We start from the raw sequence: 23,068 nt of genomic DNA on the forward strand, positions 1-23,068 counted from the left end.
ATCACAATAAAAAGTAACAAACAAAAAAAATTCAACTTAAACCATTAGAACCGTTTTCCCATTTACTTATTTCCGTGACTTCCTCTCACTTCTCTGCTTTGTATTCTAATTCAAATCGTATCTCCAGCAAATCCTTCTAACCTTCTTTTCATTTGCTTATTTTAACATTCAAAAATATTTAATTCTCCTCTATCTTTTATTTTACACTTCATATTTACTTATTCCATTATACTCTGTCTGCCAATACGGTCTAGTGTTCTTCTCCAACCTTTTCTAACATTCTTTTATATTGCAGTATTTCTGAAGATATGTTTTAAATTTTTTCCAATCTTCTTCCATCGACCCTTCTTCTTGATCTCGAATTCTGCCGGTCATCTCAGCCAGTTCCATATAGTCTATCACTTTTCTCTGCCATTCTTCTCGGGTAGGCAATTCTTGTGTCTTCCAGTATTTCCCAATGAGTATTCTTGCTGCTGCTGTCGCATACATAAAAAAATTCCTGTCTTCCCTTCGCACCAATTGGCCAACCATGCCCAAGAGGAAGGCCTCTGGTTTCTTCAAGAAAGTATATTTCAATACCTTTTTTAGTTCATTATATATCATTTCCCAGAAGGCCTTGATCTTTGGGCACGTCCACCAAAGGTGAAAAAAAGTACCTTCATTTTCTTTACATTTCCTAAACTGTTAATTTTTCTGCATCGGTATTGAGTTATGATCTCCTATCGCCTTTTAACAGCCACACACTGCTGCCTAATTTTATTTTATTTTTAAAAAGCATATTCCAATGCATATATTGTACAGTTCCAGAATTGCATTGCACACATTCTAACTAGGACTGAAGAGTCAGAGAACCCTACCTTTCATTGATGCAGAATGTTTCTAGTTTCTCAGCTTGCAAAGACAGATTTGAATCTATTGTGTTTTGTGTTTTTTATTATTTTATTATTTTTTGGGTGGTAGCCCCCCAGAGTGGTTGGAGCAACCCAGGCAGATGGGTGGTGTAGAAACAAACAAACAAACATAATTTGGAGGGGGTAACAACAACAACAACAACAACAACAACAATCTGGAGAGGCACAAGGATGATAGGAAGCACTGGACATCATTTTAAAACTGGAGTAGGGTTTCATGCCTAACAGAATCAGAAGGAATTATTCAAAATAATTACGTATGTATCATTTGCCTACTGTATAATACAAACAAATTCCAGTTAATTCAATGCAGAATGCAGAAAAGCCCTGCTCATATATATTCATTTACCACTATTTTTGTGAGGTTGAGGGGGAGACAGGGAGAAAGCAGCACTGATTCCTTGGTTGTTTCATAAACACTGGATTTGACAGGACAACATGCATACAAAGAAATGCTGCTCTTTGATGGTATCAAACGCCAGTGAAAGGGTTGCAATTCCTCCTACCGCATTTGACTCAGAATATATGCCGAATGTGTTCTGGGATCATTTTCAACATAACAAAACGATGAGTAAGATCTGCTTTCATTAACCTATAAGGTTTCTAACCAGTGCTATTTTTCTAGAAAAAGAGGTGCCGGAACTCACCATGAACGCCTCCCTTGTTCTCTTATAATGGCAATGGCGACCACCTGAGAGATGCTGGAACTAAGTTCTGATAAGTTCCACCTGGAAAAAAAGCCCTGATTCTAACCCTCTTTTGTCACCCAACCCACTGACTGTAGCTTGGGTTGGCCAGCAATTCATGGTGGCAATTCCTATCACAGCCGACTATTCTCCATGCTGGTTGGGGCTGATGGGAGAGTCTAACAATATCTAGAAGGCCACAGACTCATGCTATAGGCAGAGAGGGTATTAAATTTCCCCCACTTCTTCGAGTTGTGAAAAAGCAACAAAGAAATTGAGCTTACCCAGGTTTGGTCTCCCCTGGTCCCAACAGATCACCAGCAGCTTATTGGGGTTTTTGAGTTCATTTACAAATTTATAGGTTGAACATAGGTGGAAACACAACATAAGCACTTCAATGGTTAGCCAAATCCACTGTCTCACCAGTGATTAGGAGAGTGCCAGCTATTCACCACCATGCTCCCAGAGCTTACTTTCAGCTGTCTTGATTTCGTAGTCGGTCTCTCACTCAAAATCTGCAGGCTTGCTTTCACCAAGATTACATCATCTTGAGCTTGGTAGATGCAGAAAGGCATGCTCCCTTTGAAGTATTTCCAACCTATCTTGAAGTCTGGAGAAATATATGGTATTGAGAGCAATCAGCCCATCTCCCTATGAAGGGATGGACACTTTGTCAGGACTATTAAGGAAGTGTCCATAATAGGATCAGATAGGTTATGAGTTGGAGGAGAAGAGGAGGGATTGCTTCTTTCTGGGAGAGGTTTTCTTAAAGTGTCCTCATCTTTCTTTGTTTTGTTGTTACAGCAGGGGATAGAAATAGATTTAAGTTCAACGCTAAGCATGTCTGCTCTGAAGTAAGCTCCAAATCCTCAAATCCCCCCGATTTACTATCCCTAGTACTTCAAGACTTCCATAAAAGTGCCTGGCTTAAAACTGTCTATCAAAAACTTCACTCTTGTGGCCTATCCCCACAACACCTACTCAGTATGGGCCCTACTAAAGCAAACAGCCTAACTGGTCAACGTCTAATAGATATCGAGCATCAGAACAACCTGGACACTATAAGGAAATTCTGCCCTTGGTATATTCATTTTCCACCTCTCCATTTTTATTCTCTGGCTCCATATCTGCACAAACATATTATCCCAAAATACAGACATGCTTTTACACTTGCAAGACTGGATGTTTTGCCATCTGGGGTACTTGAGATTCGATTCCAAAAGATCCCGCCTGAGAAATGCCTTTGCCCCTGTGGAGATGGTAGCACCGAAAAAGCGGCACACATCCTCCCGTCTTGTACTCTCTATAAAGACCTGAGGAACGAGATCATCACCCCACTCATACTAACCATCCCAGGGTGCTCAACTACTGCCACAATGTTCTTTCTTCTATCAGATCAAAATGAGCAGATAAGAGCAAAGGTTGCTAGGTTCATAGCAGGGGCAATCAGAATAAGGGCCACTAACTGATTGCTGATTCAGGAGTTTAAATTGTGCTCTTATATCAAATTTCCTTTTCTGTGTATACTGTAATGTTTTACTGTTGCTATGGCCATTGGCTAATGCGAATAAAGTTTTATCTATCAAGCTCCAGTGAATTCATTGGGTCTTTCTCCCAGGTAGGAGTGCAGTCTCAATACCTCAAATTTTGTACCTATTAATTGTGACTTTTAATCCATTTAGTCCCACGTCCAACATTTAAGTAAAAAACTTATCATAGCTTACTATAAGGCACTTCAGTGGCTTCATAGCAACACACACACAAACACACCAGCCCTCCCCCAATCTGATGCCCTCCAGAAGTTTTAGATTGCAACTGCTATCAGTCCCAGCCAGCTCAACCCACCAGTTTGGGAGGGGACCAGGGGTAGCAATAATAGAACCAACTAGTCCAACTTCTTGCATCACTGGAATCTCAATTAAAGCATCCATGACAGAAGGCCATCCAAAATCAGCTAAAAAATCTCCAAGGGAGTCCATTGCACTATTGAACAGCTATCTTACTGTCAGGAAAGTATTCCTGATGTTTAGTGGGAATTGCCTTTCTTTTAACTTAAAGCCATTGGTTTGGGTCCTAGCCTCCAGAACAGGAGAAAACAAGCTTGCTCCATTTTCCATGTGACAGTCCCTTAGATACTTGAAGATGGCTATTATATCTCCTGTTATCTTTGTCCATGGAGTTTTCTTGGCAGGGATACTGGAGTGGCTTGCCGGTTCCTGCTCCAGGTGGATCACGTTTGGTCAAAACTCTCCACTATGACCTGTCCATCTTGGGTGGCCCTGCACGGCATAGCTCATAGCTTCTCTGAGTTATTCAAGCCCCTTCCATGGGGTCACGAAGAGTGGGACACGACTAAACAACAACAACATCATATCTCCTCTCAGTCTTTTCTCTTCCAGGCTAAACATACCAACTCCCTCAACCGTCCTTGTAAGGCTTGGTTTCCACACCCATGATCATCTTGTTTACCCTCCTCTGCACATGTTCCAGCTTGTCAATATCCTTCTTAGATTGCAGTGCCCATAACTAGACACAGTGCTCCAGTGACCCATCAAGCCAAACACAGCTTTCCCATGTATTGTGCCCTACCAGGTGCTTAACAACCTTGTTTGGGGAGCCCCAGGCCTTGTCCATCCATACATTGTGACTTTTCTGACATCCAGCTTTTGTCATCTGACTTGGGTGAGCTGTGATCACCACAGACTCTGCTAGAGAAGTTCGTCTTCTGTAGGGATATTGTCTCAATTAAGTCCAGCTTTGTGTACTCACTTGAGTTGGTGCTCCTAGAAAGAAATGAAAAACAAAACAAAACACTTTGCAGAGTCTTTATTGGGTGAGTTTTGTAACTGGGTCATGCAACTGATTTAATTCTAGAGACTTCATGATTTCAGAAAGATAGGCACTAACACAGCTCCAGCTTGCAAATTGTTCCTTGACTTCCCCACAGTGGATCTCATTATGCGCTCCCTCACCCCAGCCTCCTTTCTAAGATGCAAGAGGACTAAGAAAAGTTTCCCAAATTCTTACAATAATTGTTGTGCTTTGATACCTCTTTTGTGATGGAGGAATAGCATGAGAAGACAATTAAACAGGTATTTATTCTGGAACAGTACAGTACAGAGCAAGGGAACAAATTCTTCCTGACTGAAAAAAATCAGCTTCCTGGGAATGTAAACTACTTTAAAAAAACAAAAAACAAAACAGGTTTCTCACCCCTATGGCTATGATGGACCAACTCCCCTTGACTCCAATTGCAGTGAGCTCAAAATATGCCTATTTATTTATTTATTTTAACACACACACACACACACACACATTAGAGATTCATCCTGTTCCACATTGGGTCCCATCGCATTCTTGCTGGTGTCATTGATGATGCCTAGAGCAGGGGTATCTGAAGGTCTGGCTTCTTGCATCTGAGCCTGCCTGTTTATTATCAAGACCATATGAGTCCCTGCTGCAGGTGTTCCCATCTTTGACAGTAATGAGAATGGTAGTTTCCCAGACTATCCAGAGAGACTTGACAACTATCCTTTGTCTAGTCTGGTGCCATATTACCAAGGATGAATTTGAAAAAAAGTTTTTAATGGCAGGTACCTTGAGTGTCCTTCTGCTACAGTTGATATCAACAGTTGTTTGACCCTGTTTGTTGGGATTTAGTTATTTTAAAATATTTTAGGGTTGTTATTGTTGTTGTTGTTGTTGTTGTTGTTGTTATGCTATCATCATTCAGGATGTGGTCTATGCATCCTTGCAGGAGGGAGTGGTTCTAACTGGCTTTAAAGAAGCAACAATTCTTTAAAAATCCCACCTGAGATCCATTGATTTGTAACAATTGCCTCCTGGTCACAAATAACACCATTCTGGGAAAATGGATTGATTGAGAGGGTCGTGCTGCAGCAGTAGCAAGTACTCTGGGATGAAACCAATTATCCTGACCAATTCCAGTTGGGGTTCAGGCCTGTTGATGGGACTCAATTGGCCTTGGTGGCACAGATCGATTGCCTTTATCAAGAGGACAGGGAAGCATGACTGTTATTCTTACTTGATCTCTCATTGGCTTTTGATACCATTGACCATCCTCCTTAACCAACTCTTTAATGTTGGTATTGGAGACATTGTTTTACAATGGTCCTGATCCTGTCTCCTGGGTCAGTTTCAGAGAATAGTATTGGGTTTCAGGGGTCTTTCAGCCACCTGGCAGTTATGCTATGGGGTGCCAGTGCCACTGCAACAACCTTCCCCCAACCTGGTGCTCTCCAGATGTTTTAGACTAGTGGTTCCTAACCTTTATTTGGCCATGCCCTACCTAAGCATCTCTAAAATCCTGATGCCCCCCCCCATGACATATACCGTATTTGTTGCTCTATAAGACTCACTTTTTCCCTCCTAAAAAGTAAGGGGAAATGTGTGTGCATCTTATGGAGCTAATGCAGGCTGCGCAGCTATCCCAGAAACCAGAACAGCAAAAGGGATCGCTGCTTTCGCTGCACAGCGATCCCTCTTGTTGTTCTGGCTTCTGAGATTCAGAATATTTTTTTTTCTTGTTTTCCTCCTCCAAAAACTAGGTGCATCTTATGGTCTGGTGCGTCTTATAGAGCGAAAAATATGGTATTTCTTATTATTAAAAAGTGAACTTCTATTCATGTGTAGGAACCCTAAAAGGCCATCAATGGTTAATAACTCATTCTTGAATTGCCCCCCTTAAAAATCAAATTGTCCCACCAACAAAAGACAAGGAAAAGGGCAAGTATAAACAAGAAGAAGAAGAACTGCAGAAGGGACATGGAAGAGACTTAAGGGCCTCGGACATAAGGCTTCCAGGTTGATGGACTAGATGGAATAGACAGTAAGGACCGACACGATCCGAGACCAGGAAGAAGAGACGTTGGATGAAGATTGGAAAAAAATATAAATAAAAACTTTATATTTGGGGAATTAGCTTAAAATTAATGAATATTAGGGAAAATGTTGGAATGAAACTATATGACTCTAGCAGAAATGATATCAGGAGTTATGTATATTTGAAAACTAAGATTTAAGCTTTAAGGTATTTTAGGGTAAGATAAGGTTAAATAAACTAAGGTAATTTGAATAACAGAATATGGGGAAAGATGGAAAGGATCTGTTGAGCTAATTATTAGGTTAAATTGTTAAGATAAATTTTGTAACAAAAATTGAGAAAGATGGAAAGAATTTGCTGAAATAACTAGTTGAACTGCAATGCAAGAAGGGAGGTGCGAGGAGGTCAATGAAACAAGCAAATGGAAGTTATAGATATATAATTTGGGATTTGTGGTGTTTTTTTTTCTGTCTTCCTTTTTCCGTTTTATCTTTTTGCTGTACTGTTGTACTGGTTTTTGCGTTTTCTTTTTTCTCTTTTTTATGTATTATTGTGTTGTTTTTTATTTTTTATTTTTATTTTCTATAATTCTGAAACTACTAATAAATATTATTATTTTTTAAAAAAAATAATCAAATCCCCCCCCCCCCGTGGGGCATGTGCCCCACGTTGGGAACCATGGCTTTCGACTATAGCTTACATCATCTTGGTCCATTGGTTATGCTGACTGGGGCTGATTGGGGACTTCCGGGTTGGCGCCATCGCCGAATGGCGGACTCCCTCCGAGCTCCGGAGGGAGCCTGCTCGGCAGGGGCTGGGTCCTACCGCACCGGCGATGCGGGGACCCTTAAAAACCACGGCCACGAGGGCCGTGGACATGGAGACTCGGCTGGCACCGTCAGCGCCCTCCCGACTCGTGAAGGAGCCTTTTTAAAGGCTACGGATCGGGTGCCGGGGAGAAGCGTGGTGCTTTGAGTCCTCTGCTATCCCTGCCGAGCGCAGCCGCATGCCATCCGGCGGAGAGCGCTGACTTCTTCCATTGAAAATTCGGACTTTTTAACAACAACCCGTGAGTAATTTGGAAACTGGGTTTAAAAGGAGGAAAAAAAGAATTTCTTTTTGAATTGGACACGAGCGGGGGGGGATCCAAAAAGGAAGTCAGTCCCCCCCCCTATTGTAAACCTTCCAAGACAAGGACGGGGAAACCAAGGTCCAAAAAGATTTGTATTGCTGATAAAAACTAAGAATTCCACGATGGGGAATTATAAGAACTGTGCTGGAGGACGAATTGAGGGAGAAGAAACGTAACCCCCCCCCCTGGGAACCGGGGTGATTGAAGAGAGAGCCTGGTGAAAAGAGTCGGAGATTTTGACAGCTGTCAAAGTAGCTGTCAAAGTCGGAAAGTAGAGAGGATTTTATTATGAGAACTTTGCTGGCTAAATTTGATACAATTTGTTACAACTTGTTAAAACTTGGATACAAAATGGCGAAAATATGGATAACAATCGGACTTTTGGACTAGAGAAAACAAAGTTACAACAATCCCCCTAGAGGAGTTTCGGGACATTACAAAGATGGTCGTAAGTGGAAAAATACCATTGGAATTTTACAGAACTGGTTATCTTCTGGGAAAGCTGCAAAACGGAAATAATATTTTGTCTACAGGGTGTTCAGCTAAAGGAGACAATAGAATTTTCTATTGAAGAAAGGAAGGGACTGAACGCAAGTTTTTGTTCCTGAATAACAAGAATCCCTGCAGACTTACTAAGCTTCTGAATTAGAACGTTTCAGCAGCGGAACAAGAGGAAACTGGACTACAATTTGGAAAGAACAATGGGGGGAGCTTTATTAAAGATCTGAAGTTAAGTGTTTTAAAAAATAATTATGAAAGGAAAAAAAAAAAAAAAGAGCCAGCAAGGAGTTGGGGGAAATAGGCGATTTATGGATTGTAAGAATTCCAGGCGGATAACATGGTTTGGTGGTCAGGGGGAAATTAAACCGGGGACAGAGGGGGAGAACTAAAATCCAAAGGCTTGTCAACTTCTTTTTTTTGAACTGGCTTTGTTTCATCTATTATATCTTTTATTTCTTATTTCTGATATTTCTATTATGTGGGGTGTTTTTATTACTAAAAAAAAAAAGGGAAATTGTGGGATGAAAATGGGGTGGGCCCTGGGAAAGAAGTTTTTGGTTTTTTATTAAGGGTATTGATGAGGAATGTAGAAATTTTAAATTCGAATAATGGTTTAAACAAATTAAGTTTTTAATCAGAACCGAGAGCTTGTGGAGCCAACAACATGAAAAATGAATATGATAGGGGTGGGGGAAGGGGGGAGTCCCAGAAAGTGGATATATGAAAAAAAGGATCTGAATGTATTTTAATTTTTACTTTCTGTATTTTTGAAAATTTTAATAAACATTATTTAAAAAAAAAAAAATGACTGGGGCTGATTGGAGTTGTAGTTTAAAGCGTATGAAGGATACCTGTCTGGGGGAGGCTGATTATATGCAGCGCACACACAAGCTGTAAGTGATTTCAATTTGCAGTGCCAGTGCCAGTCTCTTAATCTTTCAAGTGCTCCCAGTTTTCACTTTTGCTTGTATCTCCAGCACAAACCAAAACCAGTGTGCTAAGAAAATGAGCTCTTGGTTTCCCCTCACATTTAGATTGATTCTTTTACAGAATGCAATCTAAACAAATATATTCTAGAAATGTGTGTGTGTTTGTTGGCTTTTTTTCCAGCTGGAACTCACCAGAACTCAGTTCTGGCCTCTCTCAGGTGGGTGCCATTGCCATTAAAAGAGAACAACAGAGGCATTCAGGGTGAGTTCCAGCATCTCTTTTTCTAGAAAAATAGCACACACACGCACAAGCGTCAACATACAAATAAACAGAGTTGCTCAACCAATGGGGATTCTCAAAGTGCATCTGCAGAGCTTGCAAAAACTGCTCAGCAATGATTTCCTTTTCATTCACTCCCAGGTAGAGTGCAAGTCCTAATTAGCTGCTATGAAAGGGACTTTGGCCTAGTTTGCACAATAATAGAAGTGGTAGGTCTGCTCCTGAACAGTACAGCCTTCAGGCATTATGTGGGGATATGGGAGGGGGAAAGAAAAGGGCTTCACGATGCAAATAGAGTTAGCATTTCAGGGAAAAAAGTCCAAGCTATATATCTCTCCTATCTCTAGTTGCTTATGTGTGAGATTTGTTGTTTTCTTTTTAACAGTGCTGGATTCAGCCCAGCCAAATTTCAAAGGATGAGTGAAAACATTATGTGAAAAATAATCTTTTTGTTTTTATTTTTACCCAAAATCATCCCGGGAGCAACATGACATCATGATACAGTGCCACTCCCAGCTCAGCCATTGCTTCTAGCATCTGCACAGCTTTCATTTTTCATTTCATTTTCATTTTCAAAAAAATAGTTAAAGACAGGCAACAAACAATATTGAAATTTGCCTCCTTCCAAGTCATTGCATCTCACCTCCCCACCATCCGCCACTTTTACAAGGGATTCGTGTCCCTGCAAAACTGATTTTTTGAAAGCCCGCTATGAGTTTTTAATATAAAGAAACATTCACTCCTGCAACCTCCCACCCTAATTATGAAGTGGCAGAGTTCTGGAACAGTTCTACCCCTTATTTGCATAATCCAATCAGTTGCCATAGAACGTTTTGACCGCAGTATTAAATATGTAAATATGGTAAATGAAAATGCTGCATAACTCATAGATCTCTTAAAAGAGAAAGTCGCAGGGAAAGGTATCACAGCAGTAAAACAAAAGCAGCAAGAAACAATGATGGGCCCTTTCCTGGTCTTATATGTGGATATGAACCAGCACAGCATTGCAATACCTGCCATACCTATGGCAAGACCACTCATGTCCAAGAATAAAGGCACTAGCAATTGGGGGGGGGGGGTTAATTCAGTTTGTATGTGAAGGTGAACCCACCAAATTCACACTTTCTGAAATAATACACAAAAACAGAGCCATCCTTCAAAATTTGAACTTCTCTGAATTTCACAATACCATTATTCAAACAAGTAATGTGCTACAAAAATGCATAAGCTTGGGTAAAATTTAAATACAAATCCCCACTCATTCATCACATCCCCTCCACCATCTTCTGGCCAATGGGATACATTACCACCTTTTCCATTGGCCAGGGGAATTCAAGTTGGCCTTCCTACAAAATTAGCCAATCACAGGCGCAGCTTCTGGGGTGGAGCTGACCAGGACTCCTGAGGGAGGCTTCACTCAGGTCCTCTCCTCAGCCATATAAGCTGGCCTGCCCCCTCACCTGGCACCGCAGTCACCTTTTGGATCTCCCTCCCTCTCTCAACTCAAGGTTGCATCCTTTCATTTGTCTCTGCTTCTCATCCCCATCTCCCTCAACAGGTTTGATCACATGTCCAACATGTGGGCTGGATAGCATACTCCCCAACATTTCTCTGATGAAAATAGGGACGTCCCATTCCATAATGATAATTTTACTACTTATACCCTACCCATCTGACTGGCTTGCCACAGGCGCTCTGGGCAGCTTCCGACATATAAAAACACAATAAAACATTAAAAAAACTTCCCTATACAGGATTGCCTTCAGACGGCTCTGGGGATAGATAACTCCATACCCTCCAACATTTATCCAAAGAAAATAGGGACATCCTAAGGAAAAGTGGGACATTCCAGGATCAAATCAGAAACCAGGACAGCTTCTCTAAATCAGGGATGCCCCTGGAAAATAGGGACACTTGGAGGGTCTGGGTTAGTATGGGTGATACCCAATGCCAAGTCAAATCTCACATCTGAAATCAATAAAGTTGTGGCCTAATTCAAATCCAATAAGTCTTGTCTGTGGTTTTTCATTATTTGTTTGCTTGTGTTATGACAACAGCACGTCACATTACCTGGGCATGCAAATGCATGTATTAATGAAAATAACTTACAAAAGTGCATTAAATTATATAAATTGCTTTGCAAAAGTGTGCATGTTAGGCACAATTGTATATAGAAGTGTGTGCCCTGTGCACTAAAATGCTGCTGACGACATTTTCTTGGGGGGGGGGCAAAAATCACAAACTGAAGTAGAAATGTAAGTTTAGGAGGCAAAAATGTAGAAATGTAAGTTTAGGAGGCAAAAAAGAGAAGCTGAAATTATCAGATTCCTTCATCCCTACCAGTTACACTGGGCCTTGTTTTTCCGTTACTTCAATGGTACCTTAGAGATTAAATTTAGGGCTATAACTTGAACATTATCATCTTCCGTATCATTACTCTTCATACCCAGACAGATAGAATATGACATACAGATATCTGCTCTCAGTTATTTCCTTTTATATCAGTAAGTGGAATGATGACCCAAGACACTCAATACATGAAGTGCTCCCTATCCATTTGCTCCATAATCAATCACTTCACAGTTCTCTTTAAGGCTATGAGAAATTATGTAGCTGTTTCACACCAAGTCAAACTATTTGTCCATCAAGCCAAGGGATGAACTCTCATGCCCTCCAGAAGTTGCTGAACTCCAAGTCCTAACACTCAGTCTTCGTAGCCAGTGTTCAGGGATAATGGGAATTGTAGTCAACAACATATAGAAGACCATGGGCTTTCCATTCCTGATATAGTCCAGTATTGTTTTCTTTTTCTTTTTCTGACTGGCAGTTACACTTTAGAATCTCAGGCAGCAAGCTTTCTCAAAACTTGCATCTTTTAACTGGAAATACCAGGGAACGAATGTGGGACTTCTCCATGAAAAGCATATTATAATGATCTCAGTCTGACTCACCGTCCCTCCCCCAACAGGAAGGACGCCAAAACCCCACCTTTCTTCTCCTTCCCTTCCATTGCTCTCTGAGCTTCTCTAAGCTCCTTGTCCTGGGACTGCAGAAGACACACCCTCCAGTTCTGGCTTATCTGCTGGTTGCCTGGCAATGCTTTGTCCAACTTCCAACTCTTCCTCTCCTTTGGAGCTAACAGTGTCTTGCCTGGGGGAGGGGCAGACTGTCTTCTCTAAACTCTTCTCTAATGTGTGCATGCACACGAAAGCTCATAGTGTGTATCTGAAGAAGTGTGCATGCACACGAAAGCTCATACCAAGAACTAACTTAGTTGGTCTTTAAGGTGCTACTGGAAGGAATTTTTTTATTTTGACTATGGCAGACCAACACGGCTACCTATCTGTAACTTCTCTAAACTCAGGCAGACAGCTCTCAGTGGCAGAGTCAGCTCCTTGCTCACTTAGCTCAATTTCAGAGGCTGACTCTTCTGCTGTGCTCTGGGAGAGGGGGCACATTCCTGACACATGTGCTCAGAGCTATGTTCCATCTCCAGAGGGACCTCTCCCAAAAATGCAGCTGTACAATCTGGACCAAAGAGCCCCATTAACAGAAAGCAGGTTATCGGATGATGTATGTGACTCTATGAATGGGCAGCGTGAGGTTTTATTGGGGTGGGATCATAAATTAAAGTAACATTAGCCTTATTTTCTTAGGTTGTCAGTGTTGTATTATGGACTTTGGTGAATGTATCTGTGGGACTGTAATTGTTGAGAGTATGGAAGGTTGTGTGTGTGTATGTGTGTGTGAAGTCAGAGGTGGGAAACTGGACCAAGCTGGCAGGCTAGATCATTATCTCCTCCATCTCCAGCAAACCAAGTCTGACAGCAACACCCACTTGTCAATCATTTGATATCACAATGACATCAGGCGACCCATTTTTACCAGCGCAAGTTTATATCAAATTGCTTGAAATTTTGCAATGCAATTCTCCAGCCAAGTAAAGGGAGGAAACACCTTTTGATGAAGCAAGGTAGAAATGAATGATAAAGAAACCAGTCAGTAGATTTTCTGAGTCCCTAGTGGGTGGAGAGTCATTTGACCTTACAGATCATCCACTGTGTAGGAAATAAAGATTTGAAGATCTGTTGTTTAATGAAAGGGCAAAAATATGGACTTGTATGCTTAGTTTTGTTTAGTAAGGTGATTTTTAAAAACAAAAACAACAACAAAAGTAAAACAAGTCAAAGCCCATTTTCAGAAGTACCTGCTTTTAGATGGTCAACACAATTCATCCAGAAGTGTTATCTGAGCAGGAAAATCATTCACAATAGTAGCTGCATATGCAGTTTTTCAGGCAGACGTAGGTTAATGAGGCTAGATCTGGAAAGTGATGGGTAGAGTGTCTGTGCTAAAATTTTATACTACTCTTGTGACTGAGGCACACATTGATGGGATGGCATTAATGTCCTTGACCATCTAATTTATGTAAGAGAGTTTCAAAAGATCTCCATGCTTCAAAGGAAGTCCTCAAGGCACATATAAGATACATTGATGCCATGAAATAGAGTGGGTTTCAGACTGAGCTTGTCCTCTTCTAATTTTTCACACTTGGCTCATATTCAGATCAGTAATTTGAACACATTTAGAACGATATGGCTCATAGAAAACTGTAGTTAACAAAAATGGCGCTCTTTCATTTAAACTGAGAGAAAGCATTTAAGCAAGAGACTGCCTAACTGTGCAGTCCTATGCATGCTTAATTAGAAGCGTGTTCCATTGTGTTCAATTGTGCTTGCTCCCTGGTAATTTTATTTAGGATAGCAATCTTAATGGCCTTTTTTTGGTCCAAGGGTGATAATCTCCCCACCTTGCATGTAGACAGTTTGTAGTCATATCCTTCATACCAGTGCAAGGCATGCAAGTGAGTTGGCTACATCATTAGATCGGTGCAAGTTCTTATAGCATAACCATTTCCATGTTTATTCAGAAGTGTGCCCCACTGTTTTCAGTGAGTACAGTGAATGCAGAACCTCCACTCCTTTCTTCCCAATTCAGTCATTGCATCTCAGCCATGATACTTACTATCCATGTCTTATAGCAGAAGGGACAAGGCACATCCAAAGAATTCCTTTGCAATACATAACAGGATATTTTCCTCCCATCTGACAGAAATACAAGAACCTTCCATATTTACCATTCTTCCTTATTCACAGGAACGACAAATGTTGAGACACTCATTGTGTCTTTATGTACACATACACACAGCTGAAGAATTTTGAGTGCATTTCTGTTTCCCTTTGTCAATCATCAATCGACCCAGACCCTGAACACAATGTAAAATGGGGTGGTTTTAGTATGATATATGCCTCAGCTTGCTACATAGATTGCTTCACAGTGCCTTCAGCATCCATAAGTGGTCTTGTGTAAGGATTTTGCTCTTTTTATATACAAGTACTTAACACACTTTAAAAAAAAACAGTACTCATGCAAGGCTAGTTAGAAAATGACCTTTTTATGCAATCAGATATTCCTCATTCATGGGACGCGGGTGGCGCTGTGGGTAAAACCTCAGTGCCTAGGACTTGCCGATCGTATGGTCGGCGGTTCGAATCCCCGCGGCGGGGTGAGCTCCCGTCGTTCGGTCCCAGCTCCTGCCCACCTAGCAGTTTGAAAGCACTCTTAAGTGCAAGTAGATAAATAGGGACCACTTTATAGCGGGAAGGTAAACGGCATTTCCGTGTGCTGCTCTGGTGCTGGCTCGCCAGCTGCAGCTTCGTCACGCTGGCCACGTGACCCGGAAGTGTCTTCGGACGGCGCCGGCTCACGGCCTCTAGAGCGAGATGAGCACGCAACCCCAGAGTCGGACACGACTGGCCCGTACGGGCAGGGGTACCTTTACCTTTACCTTTTTATTCCTCATTCATTTACTTTGTAGCATTTAACAAATATATTGAATTAGGAATCTGAAGCTGATTGTGTGAATGAACTCACTAAACCATGATCACTCTGTTTTAAGCTACGTAGTTACTAGGAGCAGAACTGCCTCAGGTCTCGCCTTTTCTCCTCTGAGATTCAGAAAGTCATTCTCCATGCATTCAAACTATAGGTGGTGGTAGTACAAAGAGCCTTCTCCAGCCTGTTCGACCTCACCAGAAAGGTGGATAAGTTGCTTACAGTTATGGCAGAGACATCCATTGGAAATGGACCACCTAAAAGATTTCTTTCCATCTACCCAGTTGACCCCCATCATGGCACATGTTTGCTAGGAGTGCTTTTTTCCTTAGTTCTCTACAATGAAAGGATGTAGCAGGATGCAGTGGGGAGGACCATGACATTGCTGAGGTTAGTTAGTATCTCATCCAGGAGGTTCATCTTGCAACAGTTCCAGAAGCTGTTAGATTAAAAAATAAATAAATAAATACTAGAGTAACGACAATGCAGACAAACATAGGAAACTGCAGCTACTCCAGGGCTTGAGACAATAGTCTCTACCCACCCTGTTAGTGCATGAGCGCCAACTCTTAAGGTTCCTCTACTCTGTCTTAATAGTTACTCAGAAATTTTTCCTGCGTCTTCACAGCATCAGCAGTCCAGCCCTCTCTTGGTGAATTCCCGTGACAAGAATAACCACTTCATCCATCCAGTTCTTCTCTAGAATCTTTATTATTTACATTACAGGCTGCATAACACTACTGATCTGCATATTAAATAAGAAACAGAACTAGATACAGAATCTTTATTTGCATCAGCAACTAGCCATAGCAATAAAATAAAATAATATGCACTGAAGATAGAGGTAAAAACTTAACTACATCACCTATAACTATACATTCTGGAGGTTTACAGCAATAATCAAATAATAGATCTTATTCTAATTGCCCCTGCTATTTTTTAATTTTTTTTACAGTTTTTGCTGTCACCTGATTATCTTGATCTGCTAGAAGAAACGACACAGTGGCAATGGTTGAGCGGCCTGGTATGTAGTAGAGGAGTAAGAGCCTCACTCCTCAATCTTTATAAAGAGTGCAAGTTAGAATCACATGAGCTACTGATTCAAAACTGCCATCGCCACATGGACATAACCGTTTTTCCAGCGGATTTTTTTTTTTTTTTGAAATTGACCCTCAAGTACAACCGGAGGCAGTATATTTAATCTTGCATCTAAATACAGATCTCTGCTCCTGTCAGGATTCGGGGAATCGGCTTCCTCCCCCATGGCAGTAGATAAGAGATCAAATGAAAGGGACGTCTTACCAGTTACAATCTTTAATGATCACAAAGAACACATCTCTTAGAAATGGACGTTCTCCTAATAAAGGGGTATTCCCCCCCTCCGTCCCTATTAATCGACGTCATTCCTACGTATTGCAATTTGAGCTTGTACCCTCTGACACTTTCAGAGCTCTCTGTGACTTTGGAGAAGGGGGGTGGATGCTATCCAGAGACTGTGAATCTGTTAACCCTCTCTCTTACAGTGTTTCTTCTCCTAGCTGTTCCCCATCCAGTATTTCCCAGCTTCTGCCTTCTGAACTATGCCCCTCTGCAAACCACTCTTCCAAATCTATGCTGTCCTCCTGTTCCTGGGAAGATTCAGGATCAGAATCAGAGGGAGAGGGAGGCTCCCACCATACCTCCTCAGTGCAGCCCTCCTCAGCACGGTCCCTGACAGCTCACTTCAGCCATCCAGCCACAGAGACAGGATCACAGACTTTCACATACTCCAGCAGCCATACTGAGCAACACTGACTGCCTCACACTCAACGGCATCACACCACACATCCCCTGATTAAGACACCTGTTGCTGGGGAAAATTCTCATTGTCTAGCAGATGTTTTAAGCATGCCTCAAGGATGTGCTTCAAGGCTATGCTGGAAGGCTCATTTCAAGTTTATTTTGGCAATACACCAACACCAGCAAAATAGGCTAAGACAGCAAAGATAGACTAGTGGAGATGTATAGAAATCTCACATTAACAAAGAGAATCAGCATCCATGCAAAGCGCTTTGCAAATCAGTTCATTTCCGAGCATCTCCAGTTTAAAAGATGTCAGGGAGCAGGACTGGGGAAGACCTCTGTCTGAGACCCTGAAGAGATGCTACTCACCCCGGAAGAGAGCAATGAGCTAGATGAACTGACTTCATATATTAGTCTCGCCAAGGAAGCAGCTGCATTTCTTGAGATGTCAAAACTGAAGCATTAAGACTGACAGCTAATGATCTTTTATTTTCAGGAACCATTGTTCTGAAAATACTTGCTGTAAGGCTTTGATCCACTTCAAAGGCACTGTTTACATCAGTTCTGCTTCAATAATTTTGTTGCTGCTATCATCGGTTTTTGGATGCCAGACATCTTCCGAAGGAATAAAGATGTGGTATCTCTTGAATTCCTGCCATATGGAAAATATTGACAGATGTGTTACTTACTCCCGCTGGCAATACATACCTTCCAGATTCACTCAATAATCACATTTTAGCTTGAGCAGAATTTTAATATCATAACAAAAAGGAAAAACAAAAACAAAAAGGAAAGGAAAGTTTCCCCCACCCATGAAACCAACTGAGGATTACAGGCATGGGGCAAATATGAATCTAAATCATTAGCTCAGAGAAATGGCTTACCAGTCATCAAACTAATAATAGAGTGATTAAGAACTGTAGCACCCCAAAGACCAACAACTTTATTATGTCATCAGTTTTCATGGACTAGGCACCAGAATCTTTGTGTACACAAAATATTAGCCTCAGTTGACAGATACATATATATGGGTACAGAGGGGGAGAGTTTTTTGGGGGGGAATGGGTTGAAATAGCACAAACAAGCAAACAGTAAAATCTGTGACAATTCAATTAGAGCTTAGATTTTTGCAAAAAAGATTTTTTTAAAAAATTGCATTAGATTTTTAGCCCAGCCTTCCTCTCAAATGAACTCTGGTCAGCAAAGCTAAATAATTTCAAGTTTGCAAGGTTCCATTTCTTTCAGCTATCAAACGTCTGTGAGGTATTAATACCCAGGGTACAGACACAGCTCACATAGAAGTTAGAGAAAGAGGAAGTTAGAAATGCATCCAGAAGCTTCTGGTGAAAGCCCTTACCCACAATGGCATCTCTGCGCCACCAACCTCAATGCCATTCACTAGGGATCTATTGGGCTGGAAGGGGGAAGGCTTGTGAATTTCTGGCCTTTTCCAATTTTCAGTTCATGTGGAGCATATGCCCTTTTCTAGACAGGTCAGATCTTCCTTTACTTATCCATGGTCTGTAACTTGCAGGCTTAAATACTGCAGCATGCTTCTTGTAGGGCAGCGGTTGAAGACAACTTGGGCATTACAGCTGGGAAAGAATGCTGCTGCACATCTTCCAGATTTGTCCTGCCCTAGTTCCTTCTGCATCCAACTCAAGGTTCAACACACTCTCTCCATATGACAGCAACATGAAAAACCATCCTGAAGGGCACGCAGCAATGAAGAGGACCACTCTGTACTACAGTATCTTATTGTAGTTGCAATTCTTTGAAAGATGCTTCTTGTTATGTAGTGTAGTTTCACCCTGGGCCAACAGGGGGATACTGTATATAGTTTTCACTCAGGTCTGTAGATAGTTTTCACTCAGGTCCGCGGCAGTTATTTTAGGCGGGAACTCTGGGCTGTTGTGGTTACAATGTTGACAGCCGGCTGCCTATAAATACAGGCCGGCTGAGCTGTTCGCAGTTAGTTCTATTCCAGCTTACCATAATAAAGAGCTACTTGAAGAAATCGCTGTGCCGGCTGCTATGTCAACCCACCACCTAACACTTCTCACAGCCATTTCATTTATTGCATTTTGCTGGTGGTGTTTAAATTTCACTTGTATTTTTTTTTTCAATATTTGGCTTCTAAACTTGTTTGAGCAGTGAGAAAAAGTCACGTGTGACCAGTGCTTTTTTCTGGGAGGGGGGATGCAGGTGTACGCACACCCCTAAACATTTTGTGAATCTAAGTTTGGCGTCATTGAAAGGCAGTATTTCAATATGAGTAAGAAAATGAGAGTACCCCTAAACATATTTTTTAAAGAAAAAAAAGCACTGCGTGTGACGATATACATAAATAAATATAAAAGTGTAAGTGTTGTCAGGGTGCTGTCAGCAGCTCTGGGCTGGTTGCCCAGGAAAGTATAAAGACAGGGGAAAGTTTCTTACAGTCCTTTTTATTTCAAACTTTACAGAATGAGGTTATAGAACCCAGCCACTTGGATAATGGTGTTCTGGGAGATGGAGGGTCTGGAATGCTTTCTAATGACAATGTGTCAGCCAGGTGTTGTTCTGGCTCTCCCATGATTTCCCAGCTCTCTCCCCCCCTCATCTGCCTCTGAGCTGCTACCTCCCTCAACCCCCTGTTGTAAATCTATACTGTCTTTCTCTTCTTCCTACCTGGAAGGGTCAGGATGGGGAGGGGGTCTCCACCATTCCTCCTCTGCCCAGTCTCTGACAATTAGTTTTCTTTAACAGTGGAAGCAGGTTTTCAGATTATACACAGCTCTTATTCAGGCTTTGATCATGAGAGCAAAAAACCGAACATCCAATAGTCTACAGAGAAACAACTGGGTAGTCAGGCTGATGGTTACTTGGTTGCAGAAGTTTACTTGCCATTGCTGTTGGCATGGAGATAGTCTAGGTTGAATGCAAACAGGCCATTCTGATGTCATGTGTGATGTCACAAAGCGGATATGCTTTAAATCTTGGTAAAGCCAGAAAAAGTTAACAGTCAGACTGCATCTCAACATTGTCAAGCTGGAACTCCATAACAGGTGATGAATAGTTTCATTTGGAGGATATATTAACTTTTACTATTGGGGGAAAGTTTTAGATTGGTCTGCCAGTTTGTACCACATCAAGTTGAGGCCAGTAGATATACATTCACAACCCTGTACCCATCAAATAATCAATTTTATGTGTGACTTTGGGACTGACTCATACAACCACATTTCCTTTCTCCGCTCTATACCCCACCTCTCCCACTTCCTCATTCATCAACCTCATCACCTCCTCTACGGGTGCCAGTAAGTGCCGTCTTTCTTCAAGCTCTTTGCTCTCCTACTTTTAAGGTTCCCTAGGCTCTGGGAGATGGAGGGTCTGGAATGCTTTCTAGTGACAACGTGTCAGCAAGCTGCTGCTCCGGCTCTGCCTGCTCCTCCTCTCCCATGATTTCCCAACTTTCCCCCTCATTTGCCTCTGAGCTGTGGCCTTCCACAAACCCCTGTTATTAATCTATGGTGTCTTCCATTTTCTCCTCCCTGGAAGGGTCAGTCTGGGGAGGTGGTCTCCACCACTCCTTTTCCTCTGTCCAGCCCCTGATTAGATTGAAGGTCACAGCCATTTAAAGGAATCCATTATAGTTAGAATGTTAAAACTAATATATTTTTCTAGAATTATAAATCACAGGATGCTAGTTGCAACTTTTAAGGAGAGAAAAATGAATTATTAAGATCTTGATAAGAATATACAGCATCCTCAGAAAAAGGTTCTTCTTTGAAAAGAATTGTGTTTTCTCAAATTTGTCGCAACTATTATTTTTTGTTTGCAAGTAGGCAATGTGTCTTATATCAGAGACTGAACTGAAACTGATAAAGCTTCATGAAAGTTAATAACTTATTATAGAAAGAAATCCAGGAGATGCACCTATGGTATGGTATGATACATAGTCGGGGAAGGGGATGAATTAAATTGGAGAATTGCAACAATTAATATTAGGTTGAAAAATTGCAACACAGATCAACCAACCAGAAAGCCCCAGATCTGTGAAAGATTCATTTCCATATATCACCATTCCTCTTTGCAAAGCCAAACTAGACTTTTGATGGAAGAGTCAAGTCTGACATCTAAAAAGCAGCTAGGTGGAATGGGATTTGGAAGGAATAAATGGCTGACAGAGAAGGGTTGTTGAACCTTTTCTGCATCAATTGCTTCTTCAACGCAAACACCAGACACCCCGGGTGCATTTTGCCCAGGTATGTTTGTCATGCTGAGCATATACTAATGTAAAACATGAGTTGGAAGAATTTGATACATTCACTTGTGAGTGAAAGTGTCAAAGCTCCCCAGCATCATCAACATCTGTTGTGGAGAGAGAAGAAGATAATTTATGAGGTGTGTAAGGGTTTGTTTTTTGGCTTCTGTTTGGACATATATTTTGGAGCTGTTTACTATATGCTCTGGTTTCACCATCCAGAATAATTTGGAATCATCTGCAAACTTGGCTACTTCATTGGTCACCTCAACTCTAAATCAGTCATGATTCTGTTATAAGGCGCCCCTCATACATCTCCCCATTGCTACAACTGCCTGTTTACTCCAGTCCTCAGCTTCCTATTGTTTAATCGGTTACCAAACCATAAAGGGAACAACCTATCCTTCTGTCCCATGATGGCTAAGTTCAGGAAGGAGCTTTTGTTGAGCAACTTCTTCGAAACATTTTGAGGAAATCCAAGCATATAACAGACCCTCCAAGTTTCCCTATTTTCCAGGGGCAGTCCCGGATTTACAGATGCTATCCCAGTTTCTGATTTGATCCTGAAATGTCCTGCTATTCCTCAGGACATCCCTATTTTAATTGGATAAATGTTGGAGGGTATGGAGCTATCTGATTCGCAAGCCATCTGAAGGCAGCCCTATATAGGGAAGTTTTTAATGTTTTATTATGTTTTTATATATGTTGGAAGCCACCCAGAGTGGTGATGGCAACCTAGTGAGATGGGCAGAGTAAAATAATAATAATAATAATAATAATAATAATAATAATAATAATAGAATAAGACATCCCTATTTTCATCGAAGAAATGTTGAAGGGTATGATATAATGTTCACCATATTACATAGCCACCTGTGCTCAAAGAATGCCACAAACCTGTTGAGGCAAGACTTCGCTTTTCAGATGCAAGTTATGTCCTTCTAAATGCTAAATAATTCTTTCATCATGCTTTCCACAAATCTACCTAGAATAGACTTTAAGGCAGGCAGCCCCAGACTGATTTCCTCCAGATCCTTTGTATAACTTTAATCATGCTTGGTTATTAGTCCTACTGGCTGGCGGGCACCAGATTGGGGTAATGCTGCTTTAAACTAAAGCAGAGGTTGACAGACATTTTGGACCAGTGGGCACATTTCAAATTTTGAAAAAAAAAATAATGCTGTGAAATCTTTTTTGAGGCGAGGCAACCAGAACCGTACACAGTATTCCAATGTGGTGATGGCACAGATCTGTGTAATAAATTGTACTGTGGTATCAGCAGTTTCAATTTCAATTACTTTCCTAATCCAGGTTCAGAAGGAGCTCCTGCTTTAAGTCTGCACCATCTAAGAATGCTCAAGTCTTTGAAAGCATCTTAACATCAAATATTCCTTAGCATGAAATGATAACACATCAGAGAGAATACTTGGCCTCTGTAACTTTAGAGGGTTGCTTGAAATTTGGGCAATGACTGAAAAAAATATCAGAAGCCATCTGGTTTCTTGAGCCTCCCTATGACAAGCTGCAGAATGCTAGAATATGCAAAATAAACAACTTTATGCAGCTCTGACTACAGGATTCAAGTTTCAGGATATAGAATTTGGCTAACTTCCTTGGCACATATGCCTTTTTCTTCTTCTTGGTAATGTACTATGAGTCTCCAGCCTGATGACAACTATAATATTAATTGAATTCTGCTTCAATTGATTCTTGGGTACACTCAGAGTTGCCTTCTCTAAAGGCACATGGAAAGATCGGTGTGAGGGAACATATAAATAAGCTACACAATCAATAGGTAAAATATAATAGTTAAAAAGTATGTCATTGTGGAGTTTTAAATTAAATTCCACACTTTTACTTCTG

General features: G+C 41.2%; 2 long non-coding RNA genes across 5 annotated transcripts; one reads left to right on the forward strand and one right to left on the reverse strand.

The window, feature by feature from the left end:
• Positions 1–1,900: 1,900 nt before the first annotated feature.
• LOC308482085 lies at positions 1,901–19,850 on the reverse strand. Of its 4 annotated transcripts, none has more exons than XR_013988975.1 (4): positions 19,630–19,850; positions 17,477–17,611; positions 15,722–15,922; positions 15,142–15,616 (listed from the first exon to the last, which is right to left on the reverse strand). It is a non-coding gene; the product is annotated as an uncharacterized lncRNA (long non-coding RNA). The 4 variants fall into 4 exon arrangements; XR_013988977.1 differs by having other exon boundaries at positions 17,329–17,611; XR_013988974.1 differs by lacking the exons at positions 15,142–15,616; positions 15,722–15,922 and adding an exon at positions 1,901–2,207 and having other exon boundaries at positions 17,329–17,611.
• A 78-nt stretch (positions 19,851–19,928) lies between these two features.
• LOC308482162 lies at positions 19,929–22,775 on the forward strand. Its single transcript, XR_013989103.1, has 2 exons — positions 19,929–20,006; positions 22,517–22,775. It is a non-coding gene; the product is annotated as an uncharacterized lncRNA (long non-coding RNA).
• The last annotated feature ends 293 nt before the right edge of the window (positions 22,776–23,068 follow it).

This window comes from Podarcis pityusensis (assembly GCF_964106645.2).
Source record: "Podarcis pityusensis genome assembly, chromosome: 7".
NCBI lineage: Eukaryota > Metazoa > Chordata > Lepidosauria > Squamata > Lacertidae > Podarcis > Podarcis pityusensis.